Source organism: Vulpes lagopus, chromosome 5 (genome assembly GCF_018345385.1).
Source record: "Vulpes lagopus strain Blue_001 chromosome 5, ASM1834538v1, whole genome shotgun sequence".
Classification (NCBI taxonomy): domain Eukaryota; kingdom Metazoa; phylum Chordata; class Mammalia; order Carnivora; family Canidae; genus Vulpes; species Vulpes lagopus.
The window spans coordinates 39,600,186-39,615,175 of NC_054828.1; positions in this window are offsets into that span (position 1 = coordinate 39,600,186).

The following is a 14,990-nucleotide window of genomic DNA, read 5'->3' on the forward strand; positions in this document are numbered from 1 at the left end:
CTCCGTAGTTTGGCTATTGTAGATAATACTGCTATAAACATCATGGTGTATGGATCTGTATTTTTGTATCCTTTGGGGGTATTTGTAATTTACTATTGTAAAAAATGACTTTTTTCTTTCTTTTTTAAAAAGAGATTTTATTAATTTGACAGAGCACAAGCATGGGGAGTGGCAGGCAGAGGGAGAGGGAAAAGCAGATTCCCTGCAGAGGAGAGAGTCGGATATGGGGCTTGATCCCAGGACCTTTGGGATCATGACTTGAACTGAAGGCAGATGCTTAACCAACTGAGCCACCCAGGCTTCCCACAAAATGACCTTTTCTATCATTTTCCTGCTGCTTCTTAGGGCCAAGCCATTTCCCTTGGCTCTTTACTAGCTATATTGCTTTGAAATTCTGAACATGTTACCGACACTGCTCAGTGGAAATATTCCTTCTAGCTTGTGTGCACTACTTGAACATTCATCCTCTGCTAAATTGCGACCCCATCTTGACTTTCCTCTCACCGATCTTAACTGAGCAACAGGTGTTCAACAAATGCAGGTGGTTTACATGTTAAGTCCTTTCTCTTCACCTTTGTCTGCAGGGTGGAGATGTGCATTGTTAGGTAACTCTGATCAACCACATCTTTAACAGGAAGGGGGCTGCAGCCATTATCTGAGAGAAAGTTGGATATTTCGATGCTGGAGCATACACAGAATACAGAGGGAATTTTATACAGTTCTTAATTTTCCCCTTAAGACATCTGTCAGTCCATACCAAGCTTTCTAACCCCCCCCCCCCCCACCAACTCTTCTCTCAGTGTTTTTATCCCTTGTTCTCCCTATGGGTCTTCTTCATGGAGCAGAGTGCCCGGCTTCCCATCATCATAGTTAGGAGCTTGGGCAAGGTGGCTTTGCCCACCAGAGTTGGCTCTCGGGATAAGACAAAGGGAACCAGAGCCCAGGTCCATGTGTATCTAAAGGAGACTTGCAATGAAGAGGACAAAGAATGACCTCACTTCTTGGCCAAGATAGAGGGAAGGCAATATGGGTACCTCTGTGGCAGCACCAAGTGACAAATCTCCATGTCTTCCCAATTCTCTTAGGACTCTTTATCTGAACAAAGATGGTAGGCAGAACCAATTAAATATGGAACAGGCTCAGACATTGGGGCAGGTAATTAAAACCAACCACTGATTCAGCCATTCTGCTGATTTCTTTAATTTCCTTTCTATTTTAGGATTCTCACCTCTCCTCACCTGCAATTGTCAAAACAGAGTGAGAGTTAGCTGAGTGCGCTGCTCATGTCTAAATCAGGGATTATTCCTGTACTTGTAATTCATCAGCATTCATTCACATTTCTATTTTTACAAAGTTCCATGGTAACATCCCTAAAACAGGCTGTGTCCACAAAACAGTAAAATTGAAGGGAAGTAAACATTCAGATTACCCCGTTTACCCTGTTGATTGGCCATTGTGGTACCACTAATGATTTCTCCCCCTGAATTAACAGTTTCAGGCCAATTTAAGTGTCAAAACAACTTGTATTCCCAGAAAAACTAAGCTGGAAATTGTTTTCCAGGATAATAATAGAGCCACCAAAAGGACCAGATTCAAGGTAAATATATAATCTCTAACATTCCTCCATATAAGGAATAATTGGTTAGAAAAACATAACAGAAAGAGAGCCCTTCACAAAACAAAACCCATAAAATACCAAGGAATACTTCTAATGTGAAATATGGGTGACTTGTGAGAAGAAACCCAACCAACCAATCAAATTAACAAATGAAAATGGTAATGAGCTTCAGGAAGTCCTGACTAAATGAAAAGAAGAACCATGTTCCTTTTGGAATCAAGAATTTTATTTGTTTGTTTATTTGAGAGACAGCAAGAGAGTGCAAGCAGGGGGTAAGGAGCAGAAATTGAGGGAGAGAGAATTAAAAAAAATATATTTGTATTTATTTTGGAGAGAGAGAAAGCACAAGTAGCAGAGGTGGGTGGATGCGTGGTGGAAGGACAGAGGGAGAGGGAGAAGCAGATTCCCCCACTGAGCAGGGAGCCCAACATGGGGCTCTATCCTGAGGACCCTGAGATCATGACCTGAGTTAAAGGCAGATGTATAACTGACTGAGCCACAGGCACCCCTAAAAGAAAGATTATTAAACACACACACAAAACCAACCCAATTTCTACTCAAATAAATTAATATGTTTGACAAATTTCCAACAAAAACCATGGAAAATTTTTGAAAGATAAAATTATTTACCTGAAGAAGATGATGAATTAACATCAAGTTAAGAGATGGTGTCAAAGAAATGATCCTGATGATCCTGATGGGTTTGAGCACTACTATTTGTGAAAAGATGTTCTCAAACTTTAGCAAAGAGTGTGATACTGATGTAAATCAGTGGAACATTAGTAACTATTATAAAAACGGATGCTATCATGCATAAGAACCAGAAATATTATAGGGAAGGCCACAAGATCAATAGGAAAAGGAAAGATTATTCAAAAAATTCTATTAAGGAATTTCGATAGCCTTAAAAGTATCTATTCAAGTCTTCTAACATTGCACACAGATTAATTCTAAATAAATAAAATTTTTAATCAAAATATATAAAATTAAAAAAAATTAAAAATATATATATAAAATTAGAAGAAAATATAAGTGATACTTCTTTAGAGGAGTACAATGTACTCTTCTTCTGTCAAAGCATATATACTAGATATGAATAAACAAAAACCTAATACTCTACATGCAATAAAATAAAACAAAATGCAGGTGACAGAGGAAAAACATTTCTAATGAAAAGGAAAGATAAGGTGTCTAACACTTGCTAATAACTAAAATATACTTAAAAACTTGCAAACAAAGAAAGCCCTCTAAAATCCCAATATCAGCAAAGAACTTGAAAAAAATTTTAGGGGGAATTAGACTGGTTGGCACATAAATAGAAAAATTTTCATTTTCATTAGTTGCGAAAGAAATGTAAAGACAATTATAAAGAGTTTGAAAATTGCCTATTAGCAAATATTTTGAAAATATTAATCAATGCTAGTGATAGTTTAATGAACCTGGAGTTCTCATAAATTTCTACTGGGAACAATCCTTTTGGAAAACTTTTAGACAGTACATATCAGGCTTCTGAAAATATTTATACTGTTTGAAACAGAATTTCACTTTTGAGGATCTATTGTACATATGGAAAACTTCTTGTACAAACAAAATTATTCATGAAAGGATACAATAAAAAACATCCAAGTGTTCAGCTGTAGGGAAATGATTATGTAAACCTTGGCATATTCAGATAAGGGATACTAGATTGTACGTATTTGTGATTACGAAGTTTATGCATAGAAAAATAATACTAGGGATCCCTGGGTGGCTCAGCGGTTTAGCCCCTGCCTTCGGCCCAGGCTGTGATCCTGGAGTCCCGGGATCAAGTCCCACATCGGGCTCCCTGCATGGAGCCTGCTTCTCCCTCTGCCTGTGTCTCTGCCTCTCTCTCTCTCACATCTCTGTGTTTCTCATGAATAAATAAATAAAATCTTTAAAAAAAAAAAAAAGAAAAATAATACTATCAATGGGTTTTTTTATTTGATAATTTTTAAATATTGCTTTTTACATTACATTAATTTTTTGTGCGTGGAAAAAATAGGAAATACAAATAAGTAACAACACAAAAATATGTGAAATCTTATCACCCAGAGGCAATCACTGTTAATATTTTAGTTCACGTCTTCCCAAACTTAAACAACCAACTTTATATTTTAAGTAGATAGTACGTTCATATGGTTTAAAACCCAGAAAATATAAAAAGGCATATAGTGAAAAGTTTCCTTCTTGGGTTTATTTATTCCCCTAGTGTCAGTTTCCTACTCCTGTTCTTAGGTTTTAAAATATATTATGCATACACGCAAATACAAATAGAGATTGCTCTCCCTTGTAGCCCAAAGGGTAGCATACCATACATGCTGATCTGAAACTTGTTTTTTTTTTTTTTTTCCATTTACTGCTGTATCCAGGAGCACTTTCCATGTCAGTACTGCAGAATTTGTTCATTGTTTTATCAGTACATAGTGCACCATTGTGTGGACCTGCTGGAGTGTATTCAACTAGTCCACTGCCAATGTTCATACTTTTTTTTTTATTTATTCATGAGAGACACACAGAGAGAGGCAGAGACACAGGCAGAGGGAGAAGCAGGCTCCATGCAGGGAGCCTGACGTGGGACTCGATCCTGGGACCCCAGGATCACGCCCTGGGCCGAAGGCAGGTGCTAAACCGCTGAGCCACCCAGGCGCCGCAATGTTCATACTTTTTTTTTGTAGGTAAACTTCCCTTTTTAGTTTTCTATGGCTTCCCAATCACCTTTAATACATTTACATTTTTAAAAAGATTTTATTTATGTATTCGTGAGAGACACAGAGAGAGAGAGCCAGAGACATAGGCAGAGGGAGAAGCAGGCTCCCTCTGGGGAGCCCGATGTGGGACTCGATCCCAGGACCCCAGGATCATGACCTGAGCCAACAGCAGGCGCTCAACCACTGAGCCACCCAGGCGTCCCAGTAAATTCACATCTTAACAAAAAAGGAAATTTTGGAAGCATAGAAGTCTAAAAAGATAAGCCCCATCTCTGCAGAAATCTGCTACCATGAAGGCAACTCAATATTCAGTGACATGGTCCTATGGCAATATTCTGTGAAACAATCTGTCAGCATTTTCCAAAAAAAGATTTGCAATGCCTAGAGCGCCAGCCAGCCGGGCTTCCTGGTAGAGATGTCAGGGAGGACAGGGCTGCACTGGGTGACATGTTTTTAAATAGCTCAAGGGCCAAAGCACACTGCAGGGTGTCAGGCATTATTCTGACATTTCAGTTGGATATAAATTTAGAGCTGAATTTTTATCAGAATGAAATATGTGCACAGTGATGCTTCCCTGAGAGGAAATCTAAGGTAAACACCCGTGTAATTAAGAAGGTAATTTGTTACCATGCATTTCAGCTCCCTATCACTGTGTACCAACTACCCCAAGCCAAGTAGCTAAACAACATGTTACTTCTCATGGTTCTGTGGGTTGACTCTGCTCCATTGGGAGGAACTTCTGCCCCATGTTATGTGGCTGAAGTCACTTTCGCTGTTGTATTCCGTTGACAGCTTGGTTGGAAGTGGAACATCCAGATGGCTTCTGTGGTTTCCCCTCACTTTGCCTTTCAGGGATCTAGCTCTAAGCTGAAGCCTTCCAAGAAAACAGCACCCCCACCCACCCCACCCACCGCAGGTACTTACTAATGTCTTATTGGCCAAAGCCAGTCATGTGGGCAAGGCCAGACTTGAATACAACAGGGCAAGAATACCAGGAAGTGTTAAACTGGGGGCACTAAAGTAATAGACTGTCACACCATGTTTCTAATATTTTGTTTGAAAGGATGGGCTTATTTCCCTCTGATAAAGTCACAAATAGGAAGCAAGTGAAACATGGAAATAGTGCCAGAGGTCACACAAGTAAAGTTTCTCTAACTTTAAAAAACATCTCTCAAAGATGTTAGAAAAGTAAAATGTGTAAACTGCAGCATAATTTTGAGAAAGTGTCAATTTATCCAGCTAGTGGGAGACACGCTTAATCTATGTGTCCTTTTGACTCTCCTGGCCCAGGATTCTTAAGAGGATCTCTGCCTCTGGCTCCATATTTCTCTGCAATTTCTGCCTTCAGGCTGAAGCAGGGAGACATGAGTGGGGCTGGATGATACAGTGTCGGTGGTCATTGCTACCAAAGGGCTTGAGTCTCACAAATAGTAAATAGAAAAAAAAAAAAAAGGAGAAAGGATGTTATCAGAAGCAAAGCATTCACATTCAAAAGACAATGCTGGGTACAGGATACACAATTAATTAGTGGAGGAATGCTAGCAAGACAATTGGGATTTTGTAGATAAATTGAATTGGTTAGAAGGAAAAACAAAACAGATCAACTAAATCAACAGACCAACTGAATCTTGGCCAGCTGAGAGCAGGCATATTGGCTGTTAATATGGAAAATTAGTTTGACAATTAAAAAAATTAATGACAGTGGAGAGGATGAATGTTCAAAGAACTGCTTAAGCCCTGAGATAACTTAGCAATATCAAGAAGGAAAGGCAAAAAGAAGATAGTAGTAAAATAAAACCAAGCATCCCTGCAACTATGAATAGATTAAACTTGTTCATGAAGGTTGTATAATTTGGGAAATGATACTTTTTTTTATTCTCTTTCTTCTAGTAATTGCAGAGTAAATGCTGAAATAGAAACATGGATTGCATATGCAAAAACCTACTTAAAAGAAGAAATAGGTTGGTAAAAATGTGGCCTTCTGGGTAAATTTGCTTTATGTAATTGTTTGTTTCTGCAAAAACTAAAGATTCTAAATGGTGATTGAACAGAATGGAGTGATTCACTGATCAAATTATTTGATTGGATCAAAATGAAAAACTAACAATTTGATATTTTAAGCAATGAGCCAGATTGATATTCAAGTTATACTGGCTAGCCCCAAAATATTTTCTCCTTTGCCTGGGATTGGCCAATACCAAGAACCATGCTTCTTCCTAAAACAAAAAATATTTTGATGAAGTCTTTGTAGATGGCGTAGTTGTGGCCATGATAATGGTTTGGATTTATTGGTACATAGTATGTGCCAGATACTGTGCTAAGAGCTCTACATGCTTATTCTCAGTTAATCATCACCCCCATTTTATAAATGAGGAAATTGAGACACAGAGAGATGTTAAATCACTTGCTGAGAGTCACATGTCTAGTAAATGGTGGAGATAAGATTTGAACCAGGCAGCCTGACTGCAGCTCCAACATTCCACTGATTTCAGAGCTCTATTAAAACAAGGGCTGAGTAAATGAACCTGGGAGTTACCATAGCAACCAAAGAAAGGAATCTGAAGAGTTGTTGACATACCCATCTCAGTATTTAATCTGCTATTCCAATTTTCTTCTTTCTACTCCCATCCTTTTTTTCCTAGTGCTACTTTTACAAAGCAAACAATCTATCCATATAATTCACCCTTTAAGCCAATAGGATACTAGAAAAAATATAGTTCTGTAGATATCATTTATTTACACTTTTTTTTTCTTGTAGATTTAGTAAGAAAATAAATTTTGAATTTTTCATTGTATTTAAACAGCACGGAGTTGTTCTCTTAGGATACAAGCGAGATTCCTGTTTTAAAGACATGGTCCTCTGTCGCCATCTTGAGGAAGAGTTTTAAAAATCTCCTTTATTTTGGGATTGTCAATCTCTAGCACCTGCATGATTCAACCACAGATGATTATAATGTACAAAGACATAAAAGCAGAATTAAAGGACAAATTTTGTAGTGGACTTTGTGGCATCCCAACGTTTCAAGAGGTTCTAGAAACTACACTATAGACTAGAGAAATATGACTCATAAAAAGTGGATTCTAACATTTTTAAGGAAAAGCTATGATTTTCATCAAGTTCTAAAGCATTGAACTATCTTTCAGCAAGTTCTAACGTGAACTATTTTTTTCATAAAATACACCTGTAAGTACAGTCTTTGCTATCTAAAGGTTTATGTGCCAGGGGGAGACAACAAACTGCCTCTCTCTCCAAGGTTATTTCTTTTGGCCCGGAGCCCCTCTGTTCTTTTGTTTTTTGTTTTTTTTTTAATTTTCTTTTAAAGATTTTATTTATTTGACAGAGAGGGAGCACAAACAGGGGAAGCTGTAGGCAGAGGGAGAGGGAGAAGTAGGCTCCCTGCCGACCAGAGATCCCCCAACACGATGCGGGGCTCGATCCCAGGACCCCGGGATCATGACCTGCGCTGAAGGCAGATGCGTAACCGACTGAGCCCCCAGGCTCTGTGCCTTTCGAACGCACTTAGGTCTTTGGGGGCAGCCCCTGTCTGGCTGGCTCACCCTATCCCTAGCCACCAGCAAGGTTTCTGGCCTGTCACAGGCCCCCAGTAAACATTTGTCAGGTGGAATGTTTTCCTTCTTGTGTTCCCTAATCTGCCTTTGCTGCCTAACTGTGTGGATGACCCAGAATACACCAAAAATCTTGGTCAGGCCCAGCCTGCTTGTTTTATCAGTGAATAAAATGCAATTTCTCCCTGCCAACTCAGCCTCCGAGATTAATAAAGTAAATGCCTCTTGATTTTCACAGGACCTAAAATTCCATTATGAGCAACCCCCCCCCTTTTTTAAAAATATTTATTTATTCATTCATGAGAGACACAGACTGAGAGAGAGAGAGGCAGAGACATAGGCAGAGGGAGAAGCAGGCCCCATGCAGGGAGCCTGATGCAGGGACCCTGATGCGGGACTCGATTCCGGATCCCTGGGTCACCACCTGAGCTGAAGGCAGGTGCCCAAATCTGAGCCACCCAGGTTTCCCAGCAATCCCCTTTTTGAGAATAAGAATATCTTATTAAAATATTCACACTTGGGCAGCCCCAGTGGCTCAGCGGTTTAGCACTGCCTTCAGCCTGGGGTGTAATCTGGAGACCCAGGATCGAGTCCCATGTCGGGCTCCCTGCACGGAGCCTGCTTCTCTCTCTGCCTGTGTCTCTGCCTCTCTCTGTGTCTGTCATGAATAAATAAATAAAATCTTTTAAAAAATAAAATAAAATGTTCACACTTCATAGGAAAGTTAACATCTTGAGTACTATTAACTCTAATTTAGTCTGGGTCAAGGGCAGCCTTAACCACTGGGAACTACAGGGAACTGTGAAAGGCAATTGGCTGAGGTATGGCCAGAAAATATTAGAATTTCTATTTATGGCATCTTTTAAATGTGTTTGTTTTTCATGCTTTATAAGGTACATAATTTATAAATATAGTAGTATATGCGTATAATTTATTTTTCTATGTTTCCACATACATTGATGTATTCACTCAAAAATTTTTACTAATAAGTTTGAAGGCCACAGGTGAAGACATATCTTTGCAGTCAGGCCTCAGCCTGAAGTTCGGCTCTGTCATTTCCAGGCTGTGGGAACTTGGATCGATTCTTTACCCTTGATGCCTTTATGTCCTCTCTCACAAAATAAGGATAATAATATTACTTTTGCAAGGCTGTGGTGAAAATTGGAAGAATTGTCTGTTAAGTGTTCTGTCCTTGGCCTGAAGATTTTAACAGTTCAGTAAATACAGCTGGTTTTGTGGGTCTGTGACCTGTGCAGTCACACAGGGTCCCATGTCCAGAGGGTCATGAGTTTGGTTTAATGCTCTGCTGTCAGTCTCTTGAAATTCTTCACAATTTATAAAAAAGATTTTATTTATTTGCTTGAGAGAGAGAGAGGGAGAGAGAGAGAGAGAGAGAGAGAGACAGCACGAGCAGGGTGGAGGAGAGGCAGAGGGAGAGGAGAAGCACACTCCTCTGGAGCAGGGAGCAGGGAGCCTGACATGGGGCTCCATCCCAGGACGCTGAGGTCATGACCTGACCCTAAGGTAGATGCCTACCTGCCTGAGCCACCCAGGTACTCTGAAATTCTTCACAATTTGGGCACAGGGGCCTTGCATTTTCATTTTGTCCTGGGCCAAGCAAATTATGCAGCCCGTCTTGGTGAAGGGTGATTCTCATGCTGGCCTTGACATTATTTCAAATATATTCCCAAGATTAACTCAGTCTTTTTATTTTTAAATTATTATTATTTTGTTGTTGTCCACTCCTTTTCTTGTCTACTCCTGTTATCTTCCCCACTACCATCCCTAAAACCAACTAAGGTCATTATTTCCTTCCCCCCAAAAGGTGCTACTTCATTCCCAGGACTTCTGGCTGGAGCCGCCATTAGGTTCTCCCTTCCTGAGCCCAGAGCCAGGGAGGGGAAGTGACACATGGTGATGGATGGATGGAAGGAAGGATAGACAGAGAGGGACGGAGAAAGTGGGACCTGAAGGGGCTACTGCAAGCAAAGTGCCCACCCTTTGCAGTCTTGCCTCTTGGGGGCAGGAGAAGCATGAGTGACCATCAGGGCCAGGCCGTCTACGCAGACCACAACCCCTGTGGCATAGGCCAATGACCATCGCGGATACTCAGCACACTGGTGCCTGCTGTTTCAAGGCTGCTGTGGCCACACACACCCGTTGGTCCTCTTGGCCTTGGTTCCCCAAAAGCCAGTGGTGGCAGGAAGAGGGAGGAGAGAAGAGCAGCCCCTGCCCTGGGAGCCTGGCAGGCTGCACCAGGAGAGTAGCCAGCCTGGGATGGAGGCAGCTGGATCCAGGAGTGGGTAACCCACACATCATAGAGGCTCTGGTTGGGTGGCATCCCCTGGGAAAGGGCATCTAGATCCCGGAGCAGCCCTGGTGGCAGTGTGTGTGGGGGGCATGAGTTTCAGGGGCCACCCCCCAGGAGGCTGGGCTGGTTGGAGGTGGGCACTGGGATGGGATTGGGGTCAAGGGCAGTACCACATTGGGAGTGTGGGTGGGCAAGTAGGAGGCGGGCAGCTACCCCTGACTGGACAGTCGCCCAGGGTCTGGGGTCTGGGGTCTGGGGTCTGGGGTATCCTGCAGCGAGCGGAGGGGCCAGGCTCTGCGCAGGGGAGAGGGGCGACAGCCCGCTGTGTGCCCCCTGGGCAGGCTCCCTCAGCTCTCCTGGGCCAGGGGACGGGGCCTCCCCTCCCCCCACTGGGCGGCTCCCCCTCCCTGGGGTCCTGGGGGGCGGCGGGCCCGGCCGGTGTCCTGCAGCCGCAGCGCTCGGCGACCCGGGGGCTCTGCGGGGCCTTGACCGTGGCGGGTGGACTCCTGCCCGCCCTCGGAGTCGGCCTGAGGAGGGGGAAGGCGCCGGGCGGGACCTTCGGCCTGCATCCCCTCGGCCATCGCCGCCCAGTGAGGTCTTCCTCCTCTTGAGCGGCTGGGGGGCGCCTGCGACCCAGGGAGCCCCAGGTGAGGGCGCCGCGGCCCAGCAGGGGAGGCTCCAGACGTGGGCAGGGCCTGCAGGGGGGAGGGCGCGGGGGGCGCGGGAGGGGGGCGGGGGGCGCTGGGCCGGGCCGGGCGGGGCCAGCCCACTCCTTGGGCTCTGCTTTGCTTTGCTTTTTTTCTCTTCTCCTCTCCTCTCCTCTCCTCTCCTCTCCTCTCCTCTCCTCTCCTCTCCTCTCCTCTCCTCTCCTCTCCTCTCCTCTCCTCTCCTCTCCTCTCCTCTCCTCTCCCCTCCCCTCCCCTCCCCTCCTCTCCTCTTCTCTCCTCTCCTCTCCTCTCCTCTCCTCTCCTCTCCTCTCTCTCTCTCTCTCTCTCTCTCTCTCTCTCCTCTCTCTCTCTCTCTCTCTTCTCTCTCTCTCTCTTCTCTTCTCTTCTTCTCCTCTCCAGACTCTTCTCTTCTCTTCTCTTCTCTTCTCTTCTCTTCTCTTCTCTTCTCTTCTCTTCTCTTCTCTCTTCTCTTCTTTTTTCGTTTCGTTTCTTTTCTTTTCCCTTTCCTTTTCTTTTTCCCTTTTCTTTTCTTTTTCTTCCCCTTTCCTTTCCTTTCTTTTCTTTTCCTTTCCTTTTTTCTTTTTCTTTTCCTTTCCTTTCCTTTCTTTTTTCTTTCCTTTTTGTCTTCCCTTTCCTTTTCTTTCTTTCTTTTTTAATATAGTGTTTTGTTTTTAAAATTTTATTTATTTATTCATGAGAGACACACAGAGAGAGGCAGAGACACAGGCAGAGGGAGAAGCAGGCTCCATGCAGGGAGCCCGATGCAGGATTTGATCCCAAGACTCCAGGATCACGCCCTGGACCAAAGGCAGACGCTAAACCACTGAGCCACCCAGGGATCCCTTCCTTTTCTTTTCTTTTCTTTTCTTTTCTTTTCTTTTCTTTTCTTTTCTTTTCTTTTCTTTTCTTTTCTTTTCTTTTCTTTCTTTCTTTCTTTCTTTCTTTCTTTCTTTCTTCTTTCGTTCTCTTCTTCTTTCTTTTCTTTCTTCTTCTTCTTCTTCTTCTTCTTCTTCTTCTTCTCTTCTTCTTCTTCTTCTTCTTCTTCTTTTCTTCTTCATTTTATATGTTTGAGGGACGCCCGGATTATCTGGACCCTCTCCAGATTATTTTTATTGAATTAGGCAAATTCTGACCTCAAAACATTACATTCATAAATATTTCGGCATGTATCTCTAAAAGATAAGATTCTTTAAAAAAAAAAACATAATCACACTGCCATTATAAACACCCCAAAAGGTTAGCAAGATCTTAAAAGTCATCAAATATTAAGTCAGTGCTCACATTTCTATGGTTATCTCATAGTGGGTTTTTTTTTTTTTAATAGTTTGTTCAAATCAGGATCCAAATAAGCTCCATGAGATTGGTATTTCTGTTAATTATCTTTGAATAAGCAGTTTCCCCTTCACCTCTCATTTTTATTTCTCGTAATTGATTTTTTAAAAATATCAAAACAGGTTGTCCTTGAGAATTGCCTGAAGTCTGGATTTTGCTGATTGTATCCCTACAGCATTAATTATTATGCTCCAATATGATGACTGAAAACATTTAAAAAAATGTTTTGACTTTATAGAGTCTATCCTCTGGGATATGTCCATTTTATTCTTTTTGTCCTAAGATGTTGTTAAGACTCTGGAGTTGATCATCTGACGTGTTTTAAAATCTGTGTAGTTTTTAATTTCCCTTTCTCTTATATTGAGCATTTCTTTTTTTCACATGATTAAGAATCCCTTTTATTTCTTATGAACTACCTACTCACATTTTGCCATGGAGTTAGTGGTCTTATTTTTATCGAAACAAGCTAAAATATTAGAGATATTTACCTACCACTGAGCCACCCAGGTGTCCCTTCTTCTCACTTTCTTGTGATATTCTCTGCAAAAAAATCTAAAGTTTTTTTGGTAATTGAATGTATCCATCTTTGCCCTTTTTAGTTCTGGATTTTGCATCATGGTTAGAAATGTTTCCCCAGGGGCTCCTGGGTAGCTCAGTGGGTTAAGCATCTGCCTTCAGCTCAGGTCATGATCCCAGAGTCCCAGGATTGAACCCTGCATCGGGCTCCCTGTTCAGCGTGGGGTCTGCTTCTACCTCTCCCTCTGCCCTTCCCTCCCACTTGTGTTCTCCCTCATTCTGCTCTCTCTCAAATAAATAAATTTAAAAAAAAGAAAAAAGAAATGCTTCTCCAGGTTATAGATGAATTAACTCATGTTTTCAGTCAGAACTTTGATTTTTTTTTTTTTTTACATTTATATTTCTGATCCATTTGAAATTTATGCAGGTGTGAGGTGGGAGGAATGGATTGGATCAAATTCTATCTTCTTGAGAACATTTTTTAAAATTCAGGACTTTATAAAAATAACAAAGGGATCTATCTGTTTGAAATGCCTGGACCCACATTCTCTGCTATAATAGAAGTAGATAGTGAAGGACAAAAGAAGCCTTTTGCTCTATTTCCAGCTCATCCTTATTGAGAAATTGGTGCTCACACCTAGCGCCTGAGGCCAGGAGAATATTCCAGGCTTGGGTCTACTTGGGTCTAGCTTCCTCTTCTCTCAGGTCTGCTGGTCACCCTCCTGTCTTAAGGACCCTCACCCTGTGCAGCTCTGTGCTGGGAGCGTAGCTTCTTTGTCTTACAGACCTTCCCTGGGAGTTATTCCTCACATGTACGAGTGCTGATGCGGAGTTCATGTTTGGTATGGAATTTCTGGCAGTTGATCTTTGCAAAGGGCTTTGCTTACCACCCTGTTGTACTTGCTAACCTGAAAAGTGGTTTTGCTTCTCTGTTTGGGCCTTTAAAATTCTCTAACCTGAGTGCTTGAACGTCAGTGTTCTCTTGGCAGACTATATTCTCTCTGGCCAGTGGGGGAAAGGAAATATTTTATTTTGCTACCTTTGTGAGAAGGGTCACTTACAATAATAATGTTATCATGGGACACCTGGGTGGCTCAGTGGTTGAGCATTTGCCTTCAGCTCAGGGCGTGATCCCGGGGTCCTGGGATCGAGTCCCACGTTGGGTTCCCCACAGGGAGCCTGCTTCTCCCTCTGCCTGTGTCTCTCCCTCTCTGTGTGTGTCTCTCATGAATGAGTAAATAAATTAAATCTTTAAAAATAATAACAACAATAATAATGAAAATGTATTGAATGCTTACTGTGAGCAAGGCAGCAGGCTTACCCCTAACACTCATCAGGCCAAGGCAAGAATCCTAAAGAGGTCCATTCCATACGTCTACACACTTAAAAGTTAGATATCAAGCAACCTATCAAATATGTTCTTTCCTCTTGTCAAATGTACCTTGTGAAGGTACATTTGACCTCCTGGAAGGACAGATTCAAATGCAAAGCTCTTAGAATCCCTAGAGTCCCATGCCAGAATGTGGCAGTGTGAGAAATTGTCCCTGCCTCTAGGCTGCCTCTCTTCTCATCCCACCTCCTACTCCACCCATGAGAGGTCTTGAACACAAGTTTGTGGGTACTCAGTCCATGCATCCAAGCTTCAGGTACACGCTCTCTCACTCCCCAGATAGCTGTCCCTCCAGGTCATCCTCTGATCTGGGACAGTACATTCCGGCAGAGCAGTTCAGAAGATAGTCTTGCAAGTGGCCTCAGGGCCATTTATGTAAATAATTCCAGTGTCTCAGATACCTGGAGTCTGGCCTATGAGAGATGGGGGAGGTGATGGATTCTAGGAGGGCATGTCTCCATAACCCTGCAAAATATTTTTTCCATAAGGAAAAGGAAAGCCCATATAGGGCTCCAGGGTGCCATATACATATTTAACTCATTCAATCCTTACAGTGATCCTATGAGGTAGATACTATTATGTCCATTTTACTAATGAGGAAACTGAGGTTGAGAGAGGTTAGGTAAACAGCCCAAGGCGAAAAGCCTACTAAGTGCAGAGTAGGGATTACAATTTAGGCAATCTGGCTCCAGAGCCTTATCTTCTGAACTGAAAGGATTTCCCTATCACACTATTCCTTGATGCTTTCTGTGTAACCTTATTAATTCCTCCCCACAGCAGTACTGAGTTATCTGTTTGACTCTACAAGCATTCAGTATAGTTGTTAGGGGTCTTCACTGCTCACCGTCACCTGAGCCTT